Source organism: Nuphar pumila, chromosome 17, assembly GCF_984573655.1.
Source record: "Nuphar pumila chromosome 17, dmNupPumi1.hap1.1, whole genome shotgun sequence".
NCBI classification, from domain to species: domain Eukaryota; kingdom Viridiplantae; phylum Streptophyta; class Magnoliopsida; order Nymphaeales; family Nymphaeaceae; genus Nuphar; species Nuphar pumila.
This window is the reverse complement of record NC_143265.1, coordinates 1,114,938-1,141,438: the sequence shown is the minus strand read 5'-3', so window position 1 is coordinate 1,141,438 and position 26,501 is coordinate 1,114,938. Positions and strand designations below refer to the sequence as shown.

At 37.9% G+C, this 26,501-nt stretch overlaps 1 pseudogene across 1 annotated transcript; it reads left to right on the top strand.

Moving 5' to 3' along the window:
- Positions 1-1,242: 1,242 nt before the first annotated feature.
- Positions 1,243-24,090, top strand: LOC149811305 (short-chain dehydrogenase/reductase 2-like; annotated as a pseudogene). Its single transcript, XR_016428577.1, has 4 exons — positions 1,243-1,334; positions 5,838-6,074; positions 19,023-19,220; positions 23,463-24,090. The product of XR_016428577.1 is annotated as a short-chain dehydrogenase/reductase 2-like (transcript).
- Positions 24,091-26,501: the final 2,411 nt, after the last annotated feature.

The following is a 26,501-nucleotide window of genomic DNA, read 5'->3' as shown; positions in this document are numbered from 1 at the left end:
AGACTTCACATTGTATGCAGGGTCGCATGAGGCGACCTACTTGATAGCCACCCATCTTGGCATTTCTCGAGATGGATGTGGTGTTAATATAGGAACAGGAAAACCACCTTAGAAGGGGTGTACACAGAAATTGAACCCCGACTGATGGATGCGTGTTCATTTTTTGAGAGATGTTGAGATGGTTGGTCATCAAAAGTGAATCATGCAGCCCCCCTCTGGGAAGCAGATCAGGTCATGCTGAAACATCCGTGGCCGTCTGTTTGTAATAGTGAATCTCTATGCAATGTGGCCATGTGGGTGCTTTTTCGTTTTTCTCAATCTCTATCTATCTGTTATTAATGGTGAAAATGTTGGTACTTAAATGAACAAACAAGCAGCTTGCAATTTTATTAGTTTTTTTTACTTTTCAAAGTGAGTGTGTCACTTGATTGGACCCGGATCCAAATCCGATCCAGGTATGGCAGCATGATAACTACAAGGACAATGGTTGCATGATCGTGGGAGAATTTGACTTGTCAGTCTGCTATGGATCCCAATAATTCGAATAGATAAGATGGTCTATTATGGATCCAGATAATCCAAAGAGATGTGAAGTCGGCCCAGCCCGAGCTTGACTCACCAATAGAGGTGCAAAACAGGTCAGATTCATGTTGCTAGATCCATATATAAATGCAAAATATAAACAGTAGATCCGAAGAGGTAAGGTTGAATCCGAATATGAAATACATATGGTAATACCTATGTCACTGGTGTGTCTCCCATGACACGAGCGGACACCTGAACATGGACACTGACACATACGATTAATGTTTTAATAATTTTTAATGATTTTAAGTATTATTCTTATAAAAGCTATTTTTTAATATTAAAGTATAAAAGAGTAGTTTTTTATTGATATAAAAATAAAAAAAATTCCGTGTCCTCGCATCCTGTTTTTCAAAAAATTCTTGAACTTCCGCATCATGCTTCCTCGTGTTCCCGCATAAAAATAGAACAAAAACAAGTTATTTACATGTTCAAAAAATGCAGTTGGGTCAGATTTTGATTCGGATCAACTGTAGATCCGACTTAAACTGTTGATCCATATCCGGAAATAACATGTTCGGATCGGATAGCTGACCATATCCGATCTGATTATAGCACTAGTCACCGATACCCGAGTCAACGACTCACAATCCCCGCGCACTATTTAAGCGCGTCCCTCCCAACACTGGAGTCGGAACTCGTAGGAGTTGGCGGGCGATGGGCCGAGCCGGAATAGCGCGGGTAAGGAGGGAGAGTCGTTTCAGAGAGGTGGCGATGCAAAGGAGTGTCCCCTACATCGACGAAGAGAGGTAATAAACGAAAAACCCTAAGCCCTGGTATGAATTTCTAGCGTTATTTGATTCGTTTCTCCGGCGAATTTCCGCCACGAATTTGCGATCTTTATCCCAAACCCTACTTCGGATTTCTTGTGGAATAGAAGGCTCCGATTTCGATCTATAAGAGCCACTTTCGGCCACAAAAGTAAGGAAATCTGGATGCGAATTGCAAACTCTAGTCTGGATTTTCGTCGAATCAATGGCTTCGATGATAAGCTAGAAGTGATTTGTTTGTATCCCGTTCCGTGCTTCTGTGAAAGAACTAGGAAACCATAAAAACGGGTTTGTTTTTATACCTCCTTTCGTTCTCTTGATTCTCGACGTGGAGTCTGGATGAGAAGGTCCTCCATTCTGCATTTCTTTCCTTGTTTCGATGTTGAGTGCTTGGTAAGTCATCGAGAGGGAAGGGAACCAAGTGCGGAGATCATGCTTGATAAGTGGGAAGTTCTGATCGATCTTGTTGAAACTGGAAGCCGGTTACATGGATTGAGAAATTTCTTTTAACCGATGGCTTCACGGATTGAGTGTTTCGTATGTGGAATTGAAAACTGTTACGTTGAATTAAAGATTCGTTTTCTCATACATAACGAGTTAAGAATTCGTTTTGGTTGAGAAGTAGTGGTTATGACATGCCGGTGGTACTCCGGAAGAAACTGTGGTGAGCAAATGGAAGAAAGATGAGTGGAGATTTGGGTACTGATGGGGTGACGAAGATTAGAACCTTGAAGTGAAGCACTCATTTTGGTGATGACACTTAAATGAAAGGCGTGATTTAGTGATAGAAAATGAGGGAGGTTTCAGGGAAAATTCAAATCATGAGTTTAGACGTATTAGAAGGTATGCGCCTCTACAGCGTGGGGCATATGCTTCGGGCAAATGCCTCGCCTTGACCAATAAAGATCCTGGCATATAAGTTGCACGCCCCACCAATACCTCATCATGTACTTTGCTCCAAAGAGTCCGTCTACATTTACACTTTGCATCTTTAATCTTTGTCTTTATGGTGCTCCAAATGCTAAAGAAAGAATTTGCTTTGCCATAACCAGGCTGCTCAACCAGCTTTATTAGGTTAGTGTCGGTTACTCTTGTCTTCTCAGTGTAGGTTAAGCTCATTCCCACTCGTGGCTGTGGCTAAAGAGCAGCTTGTGTTCCTTGTGCCTTTCATGGATTATGAATAAAATTTGCCAAGTAGCTTGTGCGGAAAAAGAACAATACATTGGTAGTGGGATCGCAATGTTGGATCAGAGTTGAATATCCTGGTCAGCATTATCATTGAAGAAAAAAGTTATTCAATTGCTAGGGCTTGAAACGACAGATGAATCTATTTAGACCATCTTGAATTTCATTAATATCTAGATCCTAAGGAAACTACAGTCTAGCTAAATAGCCTTCAGAGCTTTCTTCAAATGCAAGAACTAGTCAATGCAGAGAAGGTGATGTTTGTATGGTTGACTGAAAGGCTTGGAATGGCCAAGCAGATATATGCCATCAAATAGAAGCATCCATTTGTCCACGAAAGAAAGCGAATGCAACTAGATTCAAGATTTCTTAGTATGGATTAGTTCCAAGCAATTTTCAAATAATTTAATAGTTATACACACACACACACTGCTTACATGTGGTTCTAAATGGAACAGTAGTTTAATAATCCGAATGAAATCAATGACCAAATAGTTCCAATCTTATTAATATCAAAGATTGATAGTGAGTAGTGAGAATTTGTTTGTCTATTTTGATGCCATTTATTGGTACTTGCTTATGTTGTTGCCGGTTGATAAGTTATACATGTTATCATGTGTTTGAATGATTCCAGAATTTGAACCTTGAGGAAATCTGAGCTTTCCTTGGTACTTGTTACTATGATTTTCTTCAGCATAACACCAAATCAATTTTCTTTGGACTTCTCATAATGGTTTCCCTTAGCTGTGCTATTTTTGGTTTTTGTGTGTTTAAAGAAAATATGCAAACATAATATATATATATATATATATATATATAGAGAGAGAGAGAGAGAGAGAGAGAGAGAGAGAGAGAGAGAGAGAGAGAGAGAGAGAGAGAGAGAGAGAGAGGTGGGTGTGCACTGCTTAGATGTGCACATTTTTCAGCGATTCAACCATATGTATGTGTTTGGCATGTTCCACTTGTTAGGAACCGGCCCTTGGTTTGTGCTTTTTCGATGGAAATATGTGATTTATAACAATTTAAATTTAAAACGTTATGGGCCATTGATTTTTTAGCTCCTAAAAGGACCTGCTCACATGTTCGAATCAGATAATTTAAAAGTCAGTCCTTGCTAATTCAATGGTCTGGAACACATCTGTATGGTCATAATTAAAAAATAAATAAAAAAAAGTTGGCAAAAATTTGAGTGCACCTGATGCTCACGGATATATATATATATATATATATATATATATATATATATATATATATTTGGTGCTATTGAAAGCACCAAATTATATGGAATTATTGAGCTGAAAATCTTTGGGTTTAGATTTTTTTTTAAATTAGATCTTATGGCTGTGATCTGCAAAATTTTTTAGTGGGAAATAAGTTTTGAATCATATGATTGTGACACATAAACAGGTTTTTTAAGGGCTTCGAAAATTAATAAAGCTTGAACCTATGATTTCCAGCTCAATAGTTCCATATAATTTGGTTCCGTTAATAACACCAAATATTAACCCATCTATATTTATTACAACTTTTCTAGCCTATCGCCAACATATCAGGCTTTTGAAGTGGTTTTTCATGTTTTCTTTAAATCTGACCGTACAGAAGTGTCCTACATGCTTGATTTTATAGGAAACGACTCTTGGATCATCCGATTATGGCAAAAAGTAGGTTTTTGTAAGGTTTAAAAAATGATGGTCTAAGATTTTCATAAATATTCAAGGCCTAAAAAATCATGTTTTTTATAAAAAAAAACATGAACCAAATGTTGTTTCCTTGCAAATCGACCATGCTGAAGGCATCTGTGGGGTCAAATTTGCGTAAAACAACACAAAAACACCCGTTTGCTCACAGTAGGCTAGTTGTGGGCAGCTATCACTTTTCCTATATATATAATGTGGATGGAAAAGTATCTAGTATAGTCACATACCTTTTTTGAAGCCTTGTGATGTCAAATAGCTATCTCACTAATAACTTCAATGGCTAGCCGCACCGGCATTGATGCGACACGGGTGTGGGTGCGGCACCCGTTGCAGTCAACCCACACCCAAGGTTATCTTTGTCCAAAATGGACTCGGTAAAAAAAATAAAAATTGGGGGGGGGGGTGTTAGGGCATGATCGCGCGACACCCCCACCCCCTCCTACGTTTTGCCGCTCCTCCTCATTGCCACCAATGCCTCACCGCTCGACCACTGATGTCACTGTGTTGCCTCTATCTCTCTCTCTCCTTCCTTGTGTGCCGCGTCCTCCCTCTTGTGCCATTGTTTCTTCATGCTGGTGCTTCTCTTCATCCTCTCTTCCTGTTGTGAGTCTCTCTCTCTCTCTCTCTCTCTCCTTCCTTGATGTGTGCCGCATCCTTCCTCTTGTGCCATCGCCTCTTCATGCTGGTGCTTCTCTTCCTCCTCCTCCTCTCTCTCTCTTGTTTTGTGAACTGTCTCAACACCTGGTCGGCCAGGTGTTGGTTTGTTTGACCTGAATCAGTCCTGGGAAAATTGAAAATTGTACGGACCCAGGTCTCATTGAATCTGAATCAGACCTGGGTCCACACTCAGGTCTCATTCTATTAAATGAGACCTGGGTCTGGATTGACCCAGGTCTGATTCAGAGTATATCAGACTTGGATCCAGAACCAGGTCTGATTCAACTAGTTCATATCTGGGTTTTAATCCCAGGTCTGATTCTATTAAATCAGACACACAGGTCTGATTAGACTAAATGAGACATGGGGTCCATATCTGGTCTGATTTGATTAAATCAGACCTGGGTCTGGGCACAAGTTTGATTAGACTAAGACAGACATGGGTCCATATCTGGTCTGATTTGATTATATCAGACCTGGGTCTGGACACAGGTCTTATTAATCAGACATGTGTCCATATTTGGGCTGATTTGATTAAATCAAACCTGGGTCTGGGAACAGGTCTGATTAGATTAAAACAGACATCGTCCAGATCTATGGCTGCATCCCTAATAGAATTGAGAATTCAAATCTGGGCAACTGATTGATCCCAAACTGCGACTAGACACTCCCCGCACCCTGGCACCCAAGTTGTTTTAAAGTGTCGCATCGCTGGGTCCACTCTCGCACCTATGTGAGATAAGATAATTGTTTTTTATTTCATTAGTGTTACTTAAAACCGTTAAAAATTATATATATGCCCTCCCCGCATACCCTTACCCAAGTTTTTTAAAGTGCCACATCCACACCCATATCTGCACCCGCGCACCTATGTGACATAAAATGTGAGTTTTAGTTTGTTTAATTATAAGAACCAGTTGACCTTTTTCTTTATATGCTTTAGACTGTGGTCTCTAGAAACAGTTGCTTTAGAGGGATCAAATTTGAGATTGCGAGACAACTTGCAAGGCATGACCTCAAAGTTATCATTTCATCAAGAGACATAAATGAAGGTCAGGCAGCATTGATGTCCTTGCAAAAGGAAGGTTTAAATGTTAATTACCATGAACTGGACATTCTCGATTCTACATCTATCAAGCTATTTGCTGAGTGGATTCTTCAGCAGTATGGTGGTCTGGCTATTTGGTGAGATATATTCTCTTCTCTCTTCCCTTTCAAATTGTAATAATTCTTCCCCATAGTCAATAACATTTTCTATTTGACTTTTGTCAAGTTTATTTTTGAGAATTTAACATTTTCTGAATGCAGAGCCATCGGAGTTCATGTAGGTTTGTGTTTGACTTAAGATGTTGGAGATGTCATGGTTTACATACTAGTGCATTATGTTTTGAGCATAACGCATTTATGTCATCTTAATATTGTAAACTCCCTCAGTATATTGGAGCATGAGCAACTTGCACTCAATTGTAAATATTGTTTTGGTTTCTCATGGGCAGTTGATTCGAGATTTTTTTTAATACAAATATCTTTGTGCCACCAGTTTCTCGTCCCCCAGAATCAAAATGGTTCTGAGGAGGGAAGGGCTGGGTGTCCCTAACACAAACCAGTGCCAGCTGGATAACATGCTGGATTTGAAGAAGGGACTACTAAAATAGGATTGAACAATAGTCTGGAAACAGGGAACCGAATTTGATAGATGGTACACCCACCCAGGTCACCTGAATGGCAGCATTATTGGGGTGAAGGTGCTGACCCCTTCGTCACAGGTTCGACTCCCACCGAGTGTGTGGGTGCCTTTAACTGGTGGGATCCTGTAAACACCTCAAATTTTCCTCATCCATGCTCAAACGACCCTCCTCGTGCAGTGCCAACCTTGTTAGGTCTGTGTAGGAGTCCAACCCCAAATTTATGTCAGAAAATTATCATTTTACCCACTTTCAATAGAAAAAATTACCATTTTACCCCTAGGTCATCCTATTCCCCAGTCAGTCGGAGTCAACCAAGCTCATTGGTCAATTTAGAACAGTTAGAATATCAATCATTTCAAGCTCACCTTAGCTCACAGTGAGAAGGCCATTTTCATTTATGACCATTCCTGTCAAAATAGGATCATTTCTTCAAAAATAAGCTCATTTCTCACTCAAATCCAAGCCAATTATTTTTTAGTCAGTCATTCCCAGTTAATCCTATTCCCTAGAGTTTAGCTTGAGCCCACCAGGAGTTCAAGTGCTCTAGTCTCAGTTCAAAACCATTTCCAAGTGTCCAGGCGCCCGTTTTAGCCGTTTCAACTCTTTCAACTGAAATGGAACTGAGTTCAGTCAGTTAAGCTAGTGTTCGAGCTTTGATTTTAGTTCATCTCAGTATTACTGACCTTTGTTTTAGCTCAAACCCAGCTCTGGTTCGTAATTCACTTCACTCCAATGACCATTCCATACCATTTTTCTAAAAATGACAGCTTTTATTGAAAATCTATTCGGGGAGTTCAGTTGAGTTAGTGTCTTGTCAGTCCAGTTGAGTTCTGAAACCCTAAAACCCAGCTTAGTCCAGTTCATTTCAGTTCAATCCAGCTCAAACCCCCATTTTCAGTGTCACTCTGGCCCGGTTGAACCCAAAAAACCATATCTTGAACCATTTTGCAAATTTTATCAATTTTAACACTTTTTGAACTGGTACAAGTGTCAATCAGGGTTAATATCCAAATTTCTTCATTCAGAGTCTATATTTCACATAGCATTTCATGTCATTTCTTATCATTTCATATCATTTCTCAACATTTCATAACATTTCATCACATTTCATTCCATTTTCGAAGTCCAAAACTCCAGTTTTATAAATTTCAATCCAGATTGAGTTTTAAAAGCTTTCAGAAATCAATTTCAAACCCTGGATTTTCAAAAATGACATTTTTACCCCCGAAATTCTAAATTTGGAAATATTTTCTTGAAAAAAACAATCTGGATTTCTTTCAGACTCAAATTTTCAAATTCTAAACTGGATTTGCTTCGCAACGAGGTATGAAACTTCAAATTCTGAGCTCGTTTCAAAAACTGCAAAAAACAGCTTGTTTCGTCCAGAAATTTCCTGAAAAGACTATCCTACCCCTATGATTTTCAAAATGAATTTCAAATTTGGAAAGTGAGCCCACTCTGAGATGGCTTATCTACTTGTATTTTTTTTAAATAAAAAAATAAACATTTTCTTTTGCTATATTTTCCTTTATTTTATCATTTTTTATTTATTTTTATTTCTTTTTTTTAGAGGTGGGACCCACCAAGGTGGTCGACCAGCTCCCTCTCTCCTTATTTTCTTTTCTTTTTTCCTTCTTCTTCTTTCTTTTCTTTCCTTTCTTCTTCTTTCTTCTTTTCCTTCTTTTTTTCTTCCTTTCTTTTTTTTTCTTTCTTCTTCTTTCTCCCTTCCTTCCTTTCTCTCCTTGGTCCAGCCCACTCACGTATCACCCCTCCCTCTCTTTTTCTTCCCTCCATTCTTTCTTCCTTCTCTTCTTCTTTCTTTCTTTTTTCCTTCTTTCTTCTTTCCTTCTTTCTCTACTTACTCCAACCCATTCACGTCTTTTTCTTTCCTTTCTCATTAGCCCCTCTCATTAAAACCTAAGTCCATTTCATTAAACCCTAGCTTTTCCTTTTCTATTGTCTAAAAAAAGAAAAGAAAAGAAGATACCTCACGGTGGACTACACGCCCAGCCCCTCTTGAGTTCCTCCTCTCTCCCCTTTCAACCCTATCTTCTCTCCCATGCTCCTCCCTTTGGCTGCAACCCACATCAAGTTGCAGCCATTCTTCAACCACCAAAACGCCCAGCGATCTGCAGCCCTACTTCAATCTTCAAAGAACCTTAATGGGTGCAGCCTTGCTTGAGTTCATCTCCTTCAAATTGCAAGCACATCCTTGCTACCAGCCACTCCAGCCATTGCAATTGAAGCAGCTCCAGCTTCCATCAAGGTAACAATCCCATTGGTTTCACCTTCAGCCCATCCTTCAGCCGGTGCAAGTTTTTCCAAGGTAAGTCCATTTTGTATGCCTTATTATTATTTTTTTTAAAAAACAAAGTTGGCGTGAATCCAATCACAACATTGGGTTCATACGGATGGAATAACTTATTTTATATGCATGCAATGGGTAACCCGGGCTAAATAGAGGGATCCATCCGATTGATGGATCGGAACCCTCGATTCAATGACCAATAAAAAAAGAATACAGATCATATCTACCTGCTGGTTTCTTGTTCTATTTTCATATTTCATATAATTTGCATGATTAAACATTGCATTTAGGTTAGTTTTACCATTGCTTTATTCACGTAATATGATTTTATTTAGCTTTTGGATTAGGAATCATAAGTTTCAATTTATGCGCGTAGGACCATCGTTATTTCATGTGCGAATGTTCATCCTTAAATTTTGAAAATTTCATGTTAGTTAAGGTTGCTTGTTATTAGTTTCCTGCCGAAATTTTGGTTTAATTCGAGTTCTGTAAACCCCACTTAAAAATCCAAATCCAAAATCGGATTTCACCCTTTTGGAAATTCCAGGTTTTGTTTTAGCAGACAAGAACCTCCGAGATCTCCTAGATGGACGATCCAAATTCTCCTAAAAAAAATATAGTGGGTCTTTGTTGGAACCTATTGTTTCTCATTAATTTTTTAGAATTTTCTAATAAGATTTAGGTTCTGCTAAAAATCGATTTTTCATGAAACTTGTGAAAACCTTGATTTTTCATTGTCAGGGTCTTGACCGACCCTAATCCACCGTGTCCGTTCAATCCATAGATTGGATGTCAAAACTTCCAACAGAGAAGTTGTTTCTCACCATTCCCTCTGTCATTCCCCAAAATCTGAGAATTTTAGGAGCATCCTAGGTATTTTTTCCAGAATTAACTTCCTTGTCTGTCAAATTCCAATGCCTGAGAATTACAGAGATCTAGATCTCTGATAAACCTCTGCTCTCTCCCAAACCATAACCCGAATCCCAATACTATGAAAATAGGAAATCTTTCTCTGTTTGTCAGGGACATTTTCTCAGAATTTCAACCATTTTCTCATATGTCTGCTATTTTTTTGTAATTTTTTTTGAAACCTGTCTGTCTGCTCTAAGTCCTAGAGTCGCCAGATTTCGATCCAACTTGTCGGAGCTGTCAAGCTCTGACCATAGGTCAAAACCAGAATCTATAAAAGGCAAAAATCTTTGCCTAACTGTCTTCTGTCACCCCATAAAATTTGGGAAATTTTTATGGAAGTTTAGTATCTGAAATTCAATTTAGAATTAGCATTTTAGGCAAAATCTTGATTTTTAGGATTTTTAGTCAATTTTTCATAAGAAAAAAATATCAAAAAATAGATTTTCGAACTCCATTCTATTTTTAGGGTTAGTCTAGGTGTTCATGCCAAATTTGGCTCAATTCTAAGTTCATTTACTTTGTATGTTAGTTTACTTTTAAATTCAGAAGCGAAAATCAGGTGAAAATCAAGTTAAATCTAATATTTTGTGATATTTTTGCCATTTTAGGGTTTTATCATGTAAATAAGCATATCATGTTATATTAGGGTTAATTTCAATGTCATTTGCATTTCACATTTCTCATTTTTGCAAAATTTATTTCAGAAAACCCTGGTTTCAAGGCCATAGTCTTGTTATCAGGGGCTTTTTGGTCATTTTGACCACAATTTCGAAATTCCAAACTTCAATTTTCTAAATTTTCATGCATATCATCATATTTCATTATATTGTGTTTGATTTTATTTCATTTGAGTTCCAAAATTTACAAAAATTCTCTCAGAAAACCCTGATTTCAAGGTTATTAGGGGTATTTTGGTCATTTTTACTCCAATTTTGAATTTTCAAATTTATTTTTGAATTTTATTCCTTATTTCTCATGTTTATAACAAAGGGTGGTATGAATTTGGGTTTATATCTGAATAATATCCGATAATTTCCAATATTTTTTGGATAAATTAAAAAAAAACCTACATTTCTGTGCTAACATGTTTTCTAGTTTTGCAGGAACATTCAAGAAGAAGACTTTTATTTGCTTATTTTATTTTAATTCAATGTAATATCAAGTTGTAATAATTTAGAATAAAAGTTACTTTTCAGCTTAGAATATGACTGCATTGCGTATAGTTTAATTTCTACAATTTTCAATATTTGATATATGATGCATATACACATTTTCCAAAATCACTGTGGTTGACACAAATGGCACGTGCACGAGCTCTTAAGGAGTTCACGAATTTGGTGAGATTCGTATTTATGGCCATTGTCAGAATAAAAAGAAAACCAAGATTTATGATTTTCGTATCAGCCACATTCAGCCTACATTCTTAAGCTAACTTGAAAAATATACTGCATTTCTCAAAACTCAAAAGGATTTTCTCAATTCCTCAATGAAATATCTTTCAAATTCATATTCATTCATTCAATTTGCATCATTTTCAAACTCTTTTCTCAATTCCATTTCAGAAAAATCAATTTCCCAAAAATTTCTAAGTCTTTCTCAGGATTTGATTTTCTCAGAACTCTGAATTTTCAAATGAGATTTCAAAGTATTTCCCAAGTTCAAATCAAGATGTCTCAAGATTTTCACATTCTCAATTTCATTTTCAAATCCCAAAATCGATTTTCTCAAAGATCTGATTTTCTTGAGAATCCATGTTTCATTCAAGAGTCATTTTCCAATACAATTTCTGATTTGCAATGAAACTCAATGATTTTCCCAAGAATTCCATTTTCAAGCATTTTTCAGTCATTTTCCAAGTACATCTTAATTTTTCAAAGCAAACATCATATTTCTCAAACTTGCATCTTTTCAAAAATTCTATAACACATGCTTGATTCTTTGTGCATTTTAGGAAAATAGAGCATAATTTAGATAATTTAACTTAGTCAAAACACATTTGATCCTTGGTTCAATTACCCCTGGTAAATGCGTCTGGAATGGTTGAACCTCGTACCGACAGACGGATCCCATTCCACTGAATTTTCCTGTAAATTTTCAAAAACGGATGCGAGTAATTTTCAAAACCAATTTTCAAAACTTTGGTCGGGTTTGACTCGCAGAATCGTTCTCTCTTTCTCGCAAAGGGAGCAAAAAAAGTTTTGCGATGATAACATGTCCATAAGGGCTTGGGTGTCGGTGACTGTTCTCGTCGCGAAATTTTTCCCCCGTCTTCCCTTCCTTGCGGAAGAGAAAAAGAGAGAAACGCTTTCGCGATTCAAATTTTGACCGGATTTTGGAAATTGTTTTGAAATACTCGCCTCCGTTTTTGAAAATTGCGGGAAAATCCATGGGATGGGGCTCGACCTGTCGGTACGAGGTTCGATCGTTCCTGCCGCCTTTAACAGGGGTAATCGAACCAAGGACCAAAACTATGCTTGACTTAGCGAAATTATCAAAGTTATGTTCTATCCTAAATGCACAGAGAATTCAGGCATGTGCTATGAGATTTTGGAAAATGCAGCTTGGGAAAACATGATGCATGCTTGGAAAATATTTGGAGTTGAAAAGATTCTCTCAGGAAAAAGCTGAAAGTCAATTTCTCAGGAAACTCAGATGGAAAAGATTTGAAATCTCAGGAAAGTTCATAAAGACTTGGGAAAATTATGAATGGTTGAAAATCCTGGGAAAATGGAAGTGATTCTTGAGAAAAGCTGAACCTTTTGAAAAGGGAAGCACTTCTTAGGAAAACTTGGACTTTGAGAGTTTTCTTAGGAAAATGATGGAAGATTTATAGGAAAACTCATTGGAGAAGGAAATTCAAAACTTGGGGAATCGAAATCCTGGGAATTTTACCTTTTGAAATACTTGAAAATCGATTTTGGATCTTGGAGAAAGATTGAAAAACTCTTTTGAATCTCTTAAGAAAACATCATTTTCCAGGGAAAACTGTGAAAAAAACTTGTCTTTGGAAAACCGATTTTAAAAAAAATCCTTAGAGTTTCTTGAGAAATCGATTTCTTGAGAATGAAGTTTTCTTGAGAAAATCTTGAGAAAATCAATGATTTCATGATACAAATGACATGAGTGAATGAATGCACTTTGAAAAGATTTTCTAAGAGATTTGTTGGAAAAATATGCATTAAGTCAAGATAAATCCTTCACATATTCTGACTGTGGCCATGAATATGTTCAGAATTTAGTTGATTTGATGCACATGATTTTGAAAACTTTGGAAATATGATGTGCATTTTAAGATAGCCTAAGAGTGTAGGCTCAATGTGACTAGTAGAAAGATGACGGATCTGGGTCTCGTCCATATTCCGACTAGGGCCGTAAATATGGATCCCACCGAGTCCATCAACTCCCTAAGAGTTGGTGCACGTGCCATTCGTGAACATCCATAGTGCTTTTGAAATAAAATGCATGAATCATATAATCAGGATATTGCATAAAATCAAACTATATGATATGCATCCTAGTCTAAGCAGGAAATTAAATCTCTTATTCCAAAATTTATATTATTACATCATTAAATAAAGGAAATAAAAGAAATTTGCAGACTTCAGCTCCTTCTTTTGAATGTCCCTGCCAAACTTGAAATAAGGTTAGCTCAAATATGTGGGTTTTTCCAAAATTTTCCAATAATATTATGAAATTATTGGATTTAATTGGATATAAACCCTATTCTCATGCTTCCTTGATATTTTGAAATGATGAAAATGCTAGAAATTCAGTGAAAAACAATTTGAAATTCGGAATTGAGGTTAAAATGACCAAAATACCCCTAAAATTAAAGCTACATCTTTAAAATCAGGGTTTTTTGAAGGAAAACTTGGTAAAATTGAGATTTTGAAATTCAAATTGAATCAAATGATGATGAAATTCAGTAAGAGACATGATGACATGCTGCTAAACACATTATGACTGTAAAATCAGAATTTGGTGTATTGCAATTTATCCAAAATAACGAATTTCGCTTGTTTTTCGCTTGGATCTGGGTCCTGCGGAACCCTGTTTTGGTATTATGGATGATCCGAACCTCAAATGGATTCCAAATTACACCAAATTCGGTATGAAGCATCTAAACACTTTGATAAACAACCTAGAATGCTAAAACTCATGAAATGATATGATTTAAATGCCAAAATTCAAAGAAAGTCCTAAAATGATGGATTTTGCCTATGGATCCGAACCAAATGCAAGGCCTAATATGATAATGCAAGATTTACACCATGGAAACTTCTGATATTTTGCAGACTGCTAAAAGACCCGAAATGGAACATTTTTGGTTTTTACAGCCTCGGGATTTGAGCCATGGTGAGTTCAATAACAGGGATTTAGTTCTGACAGAGGTAAAAATCACCCTAATCTGATGTAAAATGCCAAACAAATATAAAACAGCCATGGAAATTTATGAAATTAATCAGAGCTATGAACGACACCTACATGAACAACTTTCATGTTTATGACTTCGGCATTTGATCAACAGAAACACAGAGAAAAATATAACTATTTCTGCCTAAACTAACAGAACAGACAAATGTAGCAAAACAGTGGACTGACAAGAAAAATCCGAATCAGGGGTCAACACTGTTCTAAAAATTACAGGCTTTTAGATGCAAACAGAGGACATCTCGGACACCACTTTCACTTTTTACAGTTTCGGATTTTGAGAAACACACAAAGAGAAACCATAGCCCTAAGTCGATCCAAGATCTCAGAGGCCCAAATTAGGCTCTGACACGTGTCCCGGACTCTCGGATTTTTGTCAGTCATAAAAAAAATCAGAAAAATCTGAAAAAATCATATTAAAAACTAGACATTCTCTCGAGTTCAGGGCATTTTTCGGATCGAAAATCGGACCTCCCAGGAGGGAGAACTCGATTTTACAAGTCGGCAAATGTTTTTCAAAACGCATCCCGGGTTACAAAACCCGACTTACCATTTTGGATGTTTACCGCAGTAAATAAATTCAAATGGCTCCGAATTTTTGGCAAAATTTCAGGGACACATAAGGGCGCATTCCGTGATTTTTTTGGGATTTTTAATAAAAAACAAATGCATGAAATGACGTGTGGACTGACTGACAAAAACAGAGACCTACTGAAAATAAGCAGAATTGAAATAAAGGCTAAATTAATCCTAATTAATTCATGAAATATGCTAAATGAATGAAATAAAATGCAAATTAAACCTAGATAAATGCATGAATGATAAAAATCATCAAGGAAGCATAATTGAATATTTTTATGTATGTCGTTTTATGAGAATAGCTCAATCCATCTCTCGGATGAGCTCTTTCTTCAAACGACTCCCGAATCGAATTATGAAATCCAATCAATGGGAAAAGAAGTGCACCTTGTTTCGTTACGCAGCGTAGGTGCTCTTGAAAGGGGCAGCTACCACGAGCTTCCTTCGTTCTTCACTCCGGGCTTCGGATGGTCCACCAAAATCGAGCTCCGTTGGAATTGGACTGGCCACAGCACGAGCTCTACTCCACCTTCTTCAATGTGCCAAAGGGGGCACGATTTCCAAGGTTCAAAATCAGATGTTAGGAAGGCTAGGTTGGATTTTCCAAGTTCACAAGAGCTAAAAATGATCCCTCATGCTGGACATGGAGCCTTGTTTTTATAGATTTTCTGAAAATTTTTTGAAATTCAAACAGGCTGGATCTGAGCCCTCCATGTGGCGCCATCTCAGGGGGTGTCATCTGAGGGGTTTGAAATTCGAATTTGTCTTCTGCAGGGAGCCCTCAGGTGGCGCCACCTCATGTGGCTACTTTTATTAAAAATAAAATAAAAATAAAATTTTGAAGCCAAGTGGGACTCTGGATTGGTGCCACCTCAAAAGGTGTTCTGAGGTGTAAAGTTGAAAGCAGTAGGAGCATGCCATGTGGCGCCATCTCTGGAGGTGCTTGACATGTGTCAGAGGGATAGGAGTGGAGGAAGCAGATTGTGCCACCTCAGAAGAATTCAAATTCTACTTTTCTGCAGGAAAGGAGAGGCTGACATGTGGCATTTCCTCAGAGTGGCTCCTACGATGCCATGTGGCAAGAGGGAGGAAAAGGGACACGTGGCACCATCTCAGACAAAATTGAAAAGGTGAAGTTCAGGATTTGCGCCACCTCAGTCTGGAGTTTGAATATTTGAATTCTAGCTTTCTCTAAAGGAGGCAGAAAGTGACATGTGTCACTTGCTTTTTCTGAAGAAAGCAGAGAATGACTTGTGTCTTCTACTTTTTCTAAAGGAAGCTGGAGATGACATGTGTCATCTACTTTTCTGAAAGAAGTAGGGAGAAGACATGTGTCCTCTACTTTTTCTGAAGGTGGTAGAAGGGGACATGTGTCACCTGCTTTTTCTGAAAGAAGCAGAGAATGACACGTGGCAGAGGGGAGAAAAGGAGGGCCAAGCCATGTGGCGCCATCTCAGACAACATGGAAAAGGTAGAAGTTCAGGATCTGCGCCACCTATGAGGAGATTTGAACTTTTGAATTCTAGTTTTTCTGAAGAAAGCAGGAAATGACACATGGCACTTTCTTTTTCTGAGGAAATGAGAGCTTGCCACATGTGTCCTCTGCAGGAGACACTCCAGATGGCGCCACCTCAGAGGAGACAAGCCTACCTTTTTTGTAGGAATTTAAGAGTGACACATGTCTCCTACTTTTCTAAAAAAAGTAGGAAGAAGACATGTGTCAGGCTACTTTTCTAGAAGGAAGGAAGGGTTGACACGTGTCCTCTGCAGGAGACACACTTCAAGTGGCGCCACCTCAGAGGAGACAAACTCCACTTTTTCTAGACAGGACAACCTATGACACTTGGCATCTTCTGGTAGTCTTTGAAATGACACATGGCGCAGGATGGATAGGGTGACACATGGCAGATAAAATGGGATGACATGTGGCGGCTTCTTAGGGTAGCCCCACACTGACACATGGCAGAAGAGGGAACGTGACATGTGGCACCAACTCTAGGTGAACCCTATGCTGACACATGGCATGTAAATGGGAGGAGAGAGTGGCACCAATCCAGGGGACAAGGCTCCTATATTTTTGGGTTTTTCAAAATTCAAATTTTCAAAAGGAAAGCTTGTGTGACACCACCTCAGTGTGGGTCCCACATTGCTTCTTTATTGAAATAAGGATAAAACCACAACTTCTTTTTGGAATTTTCATAAAATCTGGACTAATGGGCAAAACAGGAATTTTGGAAAGAGTTGGCCCTTGTAGGGCGATTTTGTAAAAGAAAGATATTTGAAATTGTCAAAAAGGGCAAAATCTAAGGTGAAGTGACTGAAATCCACATTGAAAAATATCCAGATGGTTTTCCTGAGGAAATATTTTGAAATTCAGAGTCCTGGGGGTAAAATGGGAAAAATTGATAATTTTGAAGACCCAGGGTTTTGAAATCAATTTTGAAAAGAGTTAAAATTCTAATCTGGATTGAAGATTTTGAAATCGAGAGTTCTGGACCTCGAAATGACATGCTGTGCAGTGCAGTGATTTGAAATGCTCATGCAATGATATGCAATGACATGTCTTATGCAATGCAATCTTGAATCAAGACTTAGAGATGTCTGTCTCCTGTCAGGAATAAAATTTTGAACATCTGAGTTAAAATTAGAGAAATTTTGAGAGTTGCAGATGAAATTTGGACTTTTGCAAGGTCCGGCTCAGAAAATGACCATTTTGCCCTCCAGCGATTTCAGAGGCTGGATGTTGATGCTTGGTGGAAATGTTGGGGAGGTGAGTGAAAATTTGGGGTGTTTACAGTGACCCACCCGGGGATTACTTCATAGAAGGGTGGACCCATTAAGCGGCCCAGTTCTTGGTGAGGGTTCCTCGTCATAAAAAAAGAATTTGACAGATGGTTTAACTTAGGCTTGTCATTTATCCAATTTGTATCTAGTCATTTAAGAGCCATGATCATGGCCATTGTTAATATAATTTCGTGACTAAACATCTCTCATCATTTGTTGTGCATCCTATTGACTGGGGTAACTTCCAATCCCTCTTTTTAAGCTATGTTGTTTGGAACTTTTAGGCCAAATTTTATCATAAGGCCATCTTGTGTCTTCTTCCGGTTGGGATGATGATCTCTTTGAGTGATGAGAACTTCTTGTTTTTCTCAACTTTTTACCAAGAAACTTTCATAGAAATGCAATTGAAGAAAATATGGTACTAAGGGAAAATGCACTAGAAATTACAAATAAGAAAATATTTATGGAAAATTTACAAGAACATATAAAATGGGTAGAGCTACATTTAGGGCAATAAATACATTTTAAATATGATGTTCGAACTATCCTGGCCTTATTTTGTGGTTTCTTTTCTTGTAATATAACCATTCAGTGCAGTCATGGACTCATGGGTTATCTAGGTTTCATGATTTTTTCTTTTTTTTGTAAATTTTCTTGTTATTGCCAACTATAAATGTATCTTCAGTATGCCGAAAATGGCATTCCATCAGGTGAAATAATATTGACGATAACTAAGTTACATATAGCAAAGTTGTATATAATTGTGTTATGTGCAGTATCATGATCATTGCCTTATCATTAGATGTTACAGCATATGGTTGAAATACCATATCGTATTTTCAGAATTTACTGGTTCTCTTCTTTTATAACATTATCTTTCAAAATATCATGAAGTTTTAGAATATTATCATCGGTCGTTCTCATTGTCTACAAAGATTCTTGTGCTAAAATGTTGTCCTAACCACAAATTTTTTGTTGTTTTTTTGTAACTACTATTGCTACATGTAAAAGCCACATTTGCTTGTGTGAGTTAGGTCTAAGAAGAACTTAGCTAGGAGGTAGGGCTAGCAGAGGTGCACACACCCACCCATTACCAATGAAAGGTGATGAGGCACAGGTCCAAACCCATGGCTCCTCATTTGTACAAGGATAAAACAGGATGCCTGTTAAAATATGAACTGGAGGTTTATGTTGTTGTCCTGATGTCCTTACAGTAAGAGATCCCGGTTGTTTTTTACTCTCCTTCCATTTGTACAGGGTTAAACAATGATGTCCATTAAAATGTTAATTGGTGTTTTCAATAGATAGTAATAATGACGTTTTTTATAGTAAGAAATTCCTGCTGTCCATTATCTTCTTTGGCATCATCATCATATTATATCAGTAGCTCATCTCTTTAGTGACTTATTTGCTAGTCTTACTACACATTCAGGTCAATAATGCAGGTGTTAATTTCAACATTCGATCAGATAATTCGGTGGAGTTTGCTGAGAAGGTGATTGAGACAGACTATTTTCACACTAAACGGATGACTGAAACCATGGTCCCCCTGATGAGATTATCTTCTGGTGCTCGGATAGTTAACACTAGTTCCAGACTTGGTAGGCTAAATGACCGAAGGGATGTAAGTAGGCATCTTCCTTGCTTGTTTGTCATGTGTTTATAGGTTATTGATCTGATTCTCCTAAAGCTTTTTCAATTGTGGTTTTTGTTTGTCATCATACTCTTTTTTTTCCAAAGTCCACTCGTGTCTCACTCTCAGATTTGTCTGGTTTATTTTCAAATTTCAAGTCATAAGTTCATAAATGAGAACTCTTTTCAATTCTTTGCTGAGACTGAAATCAAAGTGAACTATACTCCATTGTTTTTTGGTTGGGTTTTCAAGCCAATATAAACATGTTGGAAGAACCAGGCATGATAAGAGAGTCCAGATAACTCACACATAGAATGTGGTGGCAGTGCTGCTTAATCTTTTTCATGAAATTTATATTCATCACTAAAAACAAAACAACTACGCCTTCATCCCAAAACAATTGGGGTCAGCGATATGAACCAAAAAAGAAATTCATTTTGGGTCTTCCACATGAATCCTTTTCCTCCAATCATTTCTATCCAACGCCATGTCCTCGGTGAGGTTCAAAGCATTCATATCCTTTCCTATCATCTCCATCCAAGTCTTCCTAGGCCTACCCCGACCTCTTTTAACTAATATATTTTCCCATTTCTCCAACCTTCTAACTGGAGCATCATTAGGCCTTCGCCGAATATGTCCAAACCACCGTAAACGATTCTCTCGCATCTTATTTTCAATGGGTGCAACACCTACCTTCTTACGTATCTCTTCGTTCCGAATCTTATCTTTTATTGTATTTCCACACATCCATCTAAGCATCCGCATCTCAGCTACACTCATTTTTTGAATATGATGTCTCTTGGCAGCCCAACATTCCGTACCATAAAGTAAAGCGGGTCTAATAGTCGTCCTATAAAACTTTCCCTTCAACCGCAATGGCATTCTACGATCGCACAACACTCCAGTAGCACTTTTCCATTTCATCCACCCAACCTTTATCCTATGATTTACATCTCCATCAATTTCTCCATACTTTTGAATGATGGATCCCAAATATTTGAAATAATCATTCACCGGTATATCTTGCTCACCAAGCTTCACTACACTCCCATCACTACTTCGTTGCTTACTAAACCGACATTCCATATATTCAGTCTTACTCTTACTCAACTTAAAACCTCTAGCTTCCAATGTCTGTTTCCATAATTCTAACTTAGCATTAACCCCAGCTCTAGACTCATCAATCAAAACAATATCATCAGCAAACAACATACACCACGGTACATTTTCTTGAATTGATCTCGTAAGCTCATCCATCACTATCGCAAATAGGAAAGGGCTTAAAGCAGATCCTTGATGTAACCCAACCGTTATCGGAAAATTGGTTGTCACCCCTCCACAAGTGCGGACATTGGTTACTACTCCTTCATACATATCTTTAATTATACTAATGTACTTGAGAGAAACACCTTTCTTCATCATTGTCCACCAGAGAACGTCCCTAGGTACTCTATCGTATGCCTTCTCTAAATCAATAAAAACCATATGCAAATCTTTGTTCCTCTCTCTATATCTTTCAATAAGTTGTCTAAGAAGATGTATAGCTTCCATAGTTGATCTTCCAGTCATAAAACCAAATTGATTCTCCGATATCATGACAACCTTCCTCAACCTAGACTCAATCACCCTCTCCCAAAGTTTCATAGTATGACTCATGAGTTTTATACCACGATAGTTTGTGCAATCTTGTATATCACCCTTATTCTTATATAAAGGCACCAAAGTACTCTTCCTCCACTCATTAGGCATCTTATTTGTTCGCCAAATCAAGTTAAAAAGATTTGTCAACCATTCTAAACCTTTCTCTCCCAAGCATTTCCAAGCCTCGATAGGTATACCATATGGGCCAACTGCCCTTCTTGATTTCATTTTCTTCAAAGCCTCTGCAATTTCTTTCTTTTGAATCTTGCGCATGAAGTCACGATTTATCTCATGAAAAGGAATGGAGAAGTCTCCAAGATCTTGAGCATGACTATCATTAAATAGCTTATCAAAATAATCTTTCCATCTCTCCTTAATCTCCTCATCTTTGACTAAAACCCTTTGCGTTTCATCTTTGATACATCTAACCATACCCAAATCCTTCGATTTCCTATCTCTCATCTTTGCAAGCCTATAAATATCCTTCTCGCCTTCTTTGGTATCCAACTTGTCATAAACCTCCTTATATACCTTAGCCCTCGCGTTTCGAACAACTTTTTTAGCTTCCTTCTTTGCTATCATATACTTCTCCAAATTCTCATTATCACGACTCTTACTTAGATTTCTATAACACTCTCTTTTAACCTTAATAGCTAATTTGACATCCTCGTTCCACCATGATGTATCCTTACCTAGTGGTGCACCGCCTTTAGACTCACCCAATACCTCCTTAGCTACTTTTCTCATACCACCCGCTATCTTATTCCACATTGATTCTGAATCCTCCTCGAGACACCAATCAACTTCCTTAACTACCTGCTCTACAAACATTCCTTGTTTAGCTCCTTTCAGTGCCCACCACTTAATTCTAGGATCTATCCTATGTCTATCCCTTTTGCGGCATTGTCTAATTCTAAGATCTAAAATTAAGACTCTATGTTGTGTAGCTATACTTTCTCCTGGTATAACCTTACAATCGATGCAACAACCCCTATCTCTCTTTCTAAGTAGGAAAAAATCTATCTGACTCGTATTAACCCCACTTTTAAATGTTACTAGGTGAGACTCCCTCTTCCTAAACCAAGTGTTTGCTAAGATCATATCATAGGACAAACAAAAATCTAAAATCCTTTCTCCACTTTCATTTCTTTCTCCTATACCATAGCCTCCATGGATATTCTCAAATCCATCCCTACTAATGCCTACATGTCCATTAAGGTCACCGCCGATGAAAAGCTTTTCTCCATAAGATGTCTCTTGTACTACTCCATCTAAATCTTCCCAAAATTGATGCTTAATGGAATCATCTAAACCTACTTGAGGTGCATAAACACTAATAATATTAATAATATCCGTACCTAATACTAATTTAATAAGTAAAATTCTATCACCCTTCCTACGGACCTCAACTACATTATCTATAAACTGACGACTCATAACAATCCCTACTCCATTCCTATTCCTATTTATTCCTGTATACCAAATCTTATATCCCCAAGGTTCTATCACTTTAGCTTTCTCACCTACCCATTTGGTCTCTTGAAGACATAAAATATCAATCTTTCTCCTACACATAACATCTACTAACTCTACCAACTTACCAGTTAAAGACCCTATGTTCCAAGTGGCTAACCTAATTTTATGGTCTTGGACTAACTTCTTTACCCCCACCCGTCCAACAAAGCGAGGGAACCCTTGCCTATTTGACACCACACCCGGGCGCCGGTGTGACGCGTCGCTTCTGGGCGACGACCTAGCAACCCTTGCACATTTATCACTGCCTCCGGGCCTAGAGAGTACAGCGCGTCGCTCAGTAGGGAACGCCCCAACGAAATTCTCATATTGGTTCATTTTCATAGGATATGACAAAGTTACCGCAACCCTCCTCCTTTATCCGGGCTTGGGACCGGCAGTGTATAACTACACAGGCGGAGTTATGAAATTTATATTCATCACTGATCAGTAAATTATTAATGAATTATGATTTCAGCCTATTGATTCATCAGTAATGGATGATTAAATCATTTTCATAAAATGTGCCATCGGTTTCATTGGCATCATGACCAATCATGATATTTTATGCTGCTGTATCATGGGTTTTGTGGCAACTGTTGCTGAGTTGCAAGGACAGTTACAGGATAAAGGTGTTCTAGAAACTTGTGCTCACTTCTTTTCCTTTAAACGAGTAATCGGAACTCAGAAGTGACTACTTTTTCCCAGTGGCAAGGATAATTTGCCACAGATTCAATGAAAATTCTATCCAGAGGGCCGTCGGATATGTTATGTTATGGTTGCTGTTACTTCCAAACGTGGGGATGCGATCTTTGTCAAGTTGCCTTGGAAATTCTTCCAGAAGTCCCACTTCTACGCAAGATCTAGATGTCCCATATGAAGAATACTAAAGATATAAATTATCCAGAAGCCATAGTTTCTAACTGTAGGTTGCCACATAAAGACAATCCATTCCAAGATAATTTCATAATATCAGCAATCAATAATTTAGCGATGTTTTAGATGATCATGGGAGAAAGACATGGAAAGTACCACATAATTTGTAAAGCTTTCTCATCTTGTTGCTGTCTTTCTCAACAGAGGCTCGGGAATGTTAATCTGAGGCAGCAGCTCTCAGAGGAGGATCAACTTTCAGAAGAACTGATCGATGCTACTGTTGCCAAATTTCTTGAACAAGTGAAAGACAGCTCCTGGAAATCTGGGCTTCTGGCCACAAATATTTACTGATTATTTGGTTTCAAAACTATCAGTGAATGCCTACACTCGCTTGATTGCAAAGAAACTCTCAAACCAACCACATGGACAGAAGATCTACGTGAACTGTTACTGCCCCGGTTGGGTGAAAACTGCCATGACTGGTTGGGCGGGGAATATGACCACCGAAGAAGGCGCTGATACAACAGTGTGGCTAGCACTGTTTCCTAGGGAGCAACCAACTGGGAATTTCTTTGCAGAGAGACGTGAAAAAAGCTTCTAACCTAAGCTTGGCATATGCTTGAACTCCATCACTGTTTATGAGCATGGCCAAGTATATGGTCCTCATTAAGAAAACAAGAGTCCAAACCCAAGTCTCTAAACTCATGCAGCTCAACACCCTGGATTGGGATTATGGTTGAATGGCTAGGTCTCAACTCATCCATTTTTCCCGGCAAATTTGTTGTTTCAGGTTTCTCTCTTGTAACTGGTGCCGTGCTGTTCTTTTCATGTAAAAGCGTCCCTTATCCAATCAGTTTGGGGAAGGAATGGATGTTTATAGCCCCTTATCCAGGCGTGCACGCCCTAGCGCACACATGTGCGCACACACACACACACAAGTGCATCCGTACAGGAACATGCAACCACACACTTATGCCTATGTGCATGTATACACGCATAGACTCACGACACAGTTGCACCTGTATGCACGTGCACCCAAGCACACCACACGCAGATTTATGATACCATGGATGGGAAAAAAATTGTGCATATTTTCATCAGAAGCAAAAACGCTTAATCTGGTGAAGGCTGTTGTGGGTAGGGTTCCAACAGTTTGGATTCATGATGGGGATTTTGCAAATTTTGGCGGTTCTTGATCTGACTCCCCAATTTATTTTCTGATCTGAAATAGGAACCGTTTGCATCCCTAATTGTGGGGACACTGACTGATCATTTGAGATGGCTGGAATTGTTCACTTCAGAACTTAAGGTTCAAGTCTGCAGGGGCGGAGTCCAAGGAAAAAAAATCCATCACTGACTGTGCATTGGCTGGCCTTCAGTTGGTAAAACTCTTGAGGTCCCCTCTGCCCACCCTTGAGGTCACTTCATAACTTAAGGTTCAAATCTGCAAGATCTGACACACAGCTTCGTCGTTGTTGCATTAAGGGATGCCACTTGTGATGTCCTATGAACTTGGTGACATTCACAAGTTGCCCCCACCCCTACCAGGTAAGCGGAACCCTTGTGAGTAGGGGCGGAGTCTTTTTGTGTTTGGTTATGTGCCATTATTGATTATTGCTTAATCTTGTTGAGAGCGGTAGATCTATGCCATCATTATCTTTATGAATTTCTCTTACTCCAAATTCAGATTTTAAATATGTCTGTCATCTGGTCCATGTTGAATCCTTCTGAGCTAAAGAAAAATGCGTTTTAGAATATATGTATCCATCGGTATGGATTTGTTTCTGTGTAATGTGATTAAGTGATCGGTTATGATCCTGTGAAATGAGTATAAGCATGCAGCAAAGGTTTCAAGAATAGTGTGTTTTTCTCGAGTCATTAATTAAATGAGGCACTTTTTTTTATGTTTTCATGACAAACATTATTTTATGTATGTAGATATTTTTCTGAGATTTCCCAAGAAAAATCAGTTTTTTCAAAATATTGTGAGGTTTTCCATCACCTGGACGAGATTGACGTTGGGGTGTCTGAGTTGGTAGGTACGAAGCAACTAGTACAAACTAATCATTTTCACCTTTTTCCCCCTGAAATCTGACCGTTGCATAGGGCTTGACAATGAGCGGGCAGCCCGTTTAGTGGACGAGTTTGACCAGGCTGTTGACAGCCTTGGTCTGGTCAAGTCTGACCTGTTGACCAACTGTGTTGGGTCTGGTTCTAATGCAAAACCCTGCGACCTGCTCGTTAGGCCCATGGGCATAATTTGGATCACATCGGGCTGGGTTGCAAGTCACTGTATATTCACATTTCTTATTCGATTCCTTTAATTCATTGGTTCTTTTAATAAAAATTTTAAAAAATTGTAAAAGTATATATAAAACTTTAGATAGATCCATTTCTTTTAATGAAATATAGGACCATCCCTCCTCTCTCTCTCTCTCTCTCTCTCTATATATATATATATATATATATATATATATATATAGGGTAATACATTTGTGCTAAATGTTTTTTTTTTGAACTTTTTTCATTTCATTTTAAATTCTGACCGTACAGATGTGATCTATTTTCTTGATTTTATAGGGATCAGCTCTTAAAGTGTTCAATTCTGACACATGGGCGGGCTTTTATAAGGTTTGAAAAATTAACGCTACAAAATCTTTGTAAAATTTTTAGGCTCCAAATATCATTTTTTATTGAAAACGCATGATCCAGGTGTGGATTCATAATAAATCAACTATCATATTTATGAGGTCAGAACTGTTAAAAAAAATATTGAAAAAGCCAACCAACCCATTTAACATCTTTCATTTGGCATATTTCGTTTAGCATAGATGTATTACCTTATATATATATATATATATATATATATATATATATATATATATATATATATATATATATATATATATATATATATATATATATATATATATATATATATATATATATATATATATTTATTGTGTGTGTGTGTGTGAGTCAAACGGTCAGACGTGTGGTCACACCTCATGTGTCTGCCCATACGGGCTTTAACAGCGTTTAGTGGCCACCACCAAAGAACCCTTTTTTGACAATTTTTTTTTATGCTTGCCATTCTGAATTTACACCCAGCACTATATACCATCTGCCCACCGTGAGCTAACTGGTGTTTTTGGGTTGTTTTTCGCAAATCTGGCGCTTTAGATGTGTACACAAGCATCTTTGACGGTGTTCCATTTCTTAAGCCTTACTGAGATCAATTGT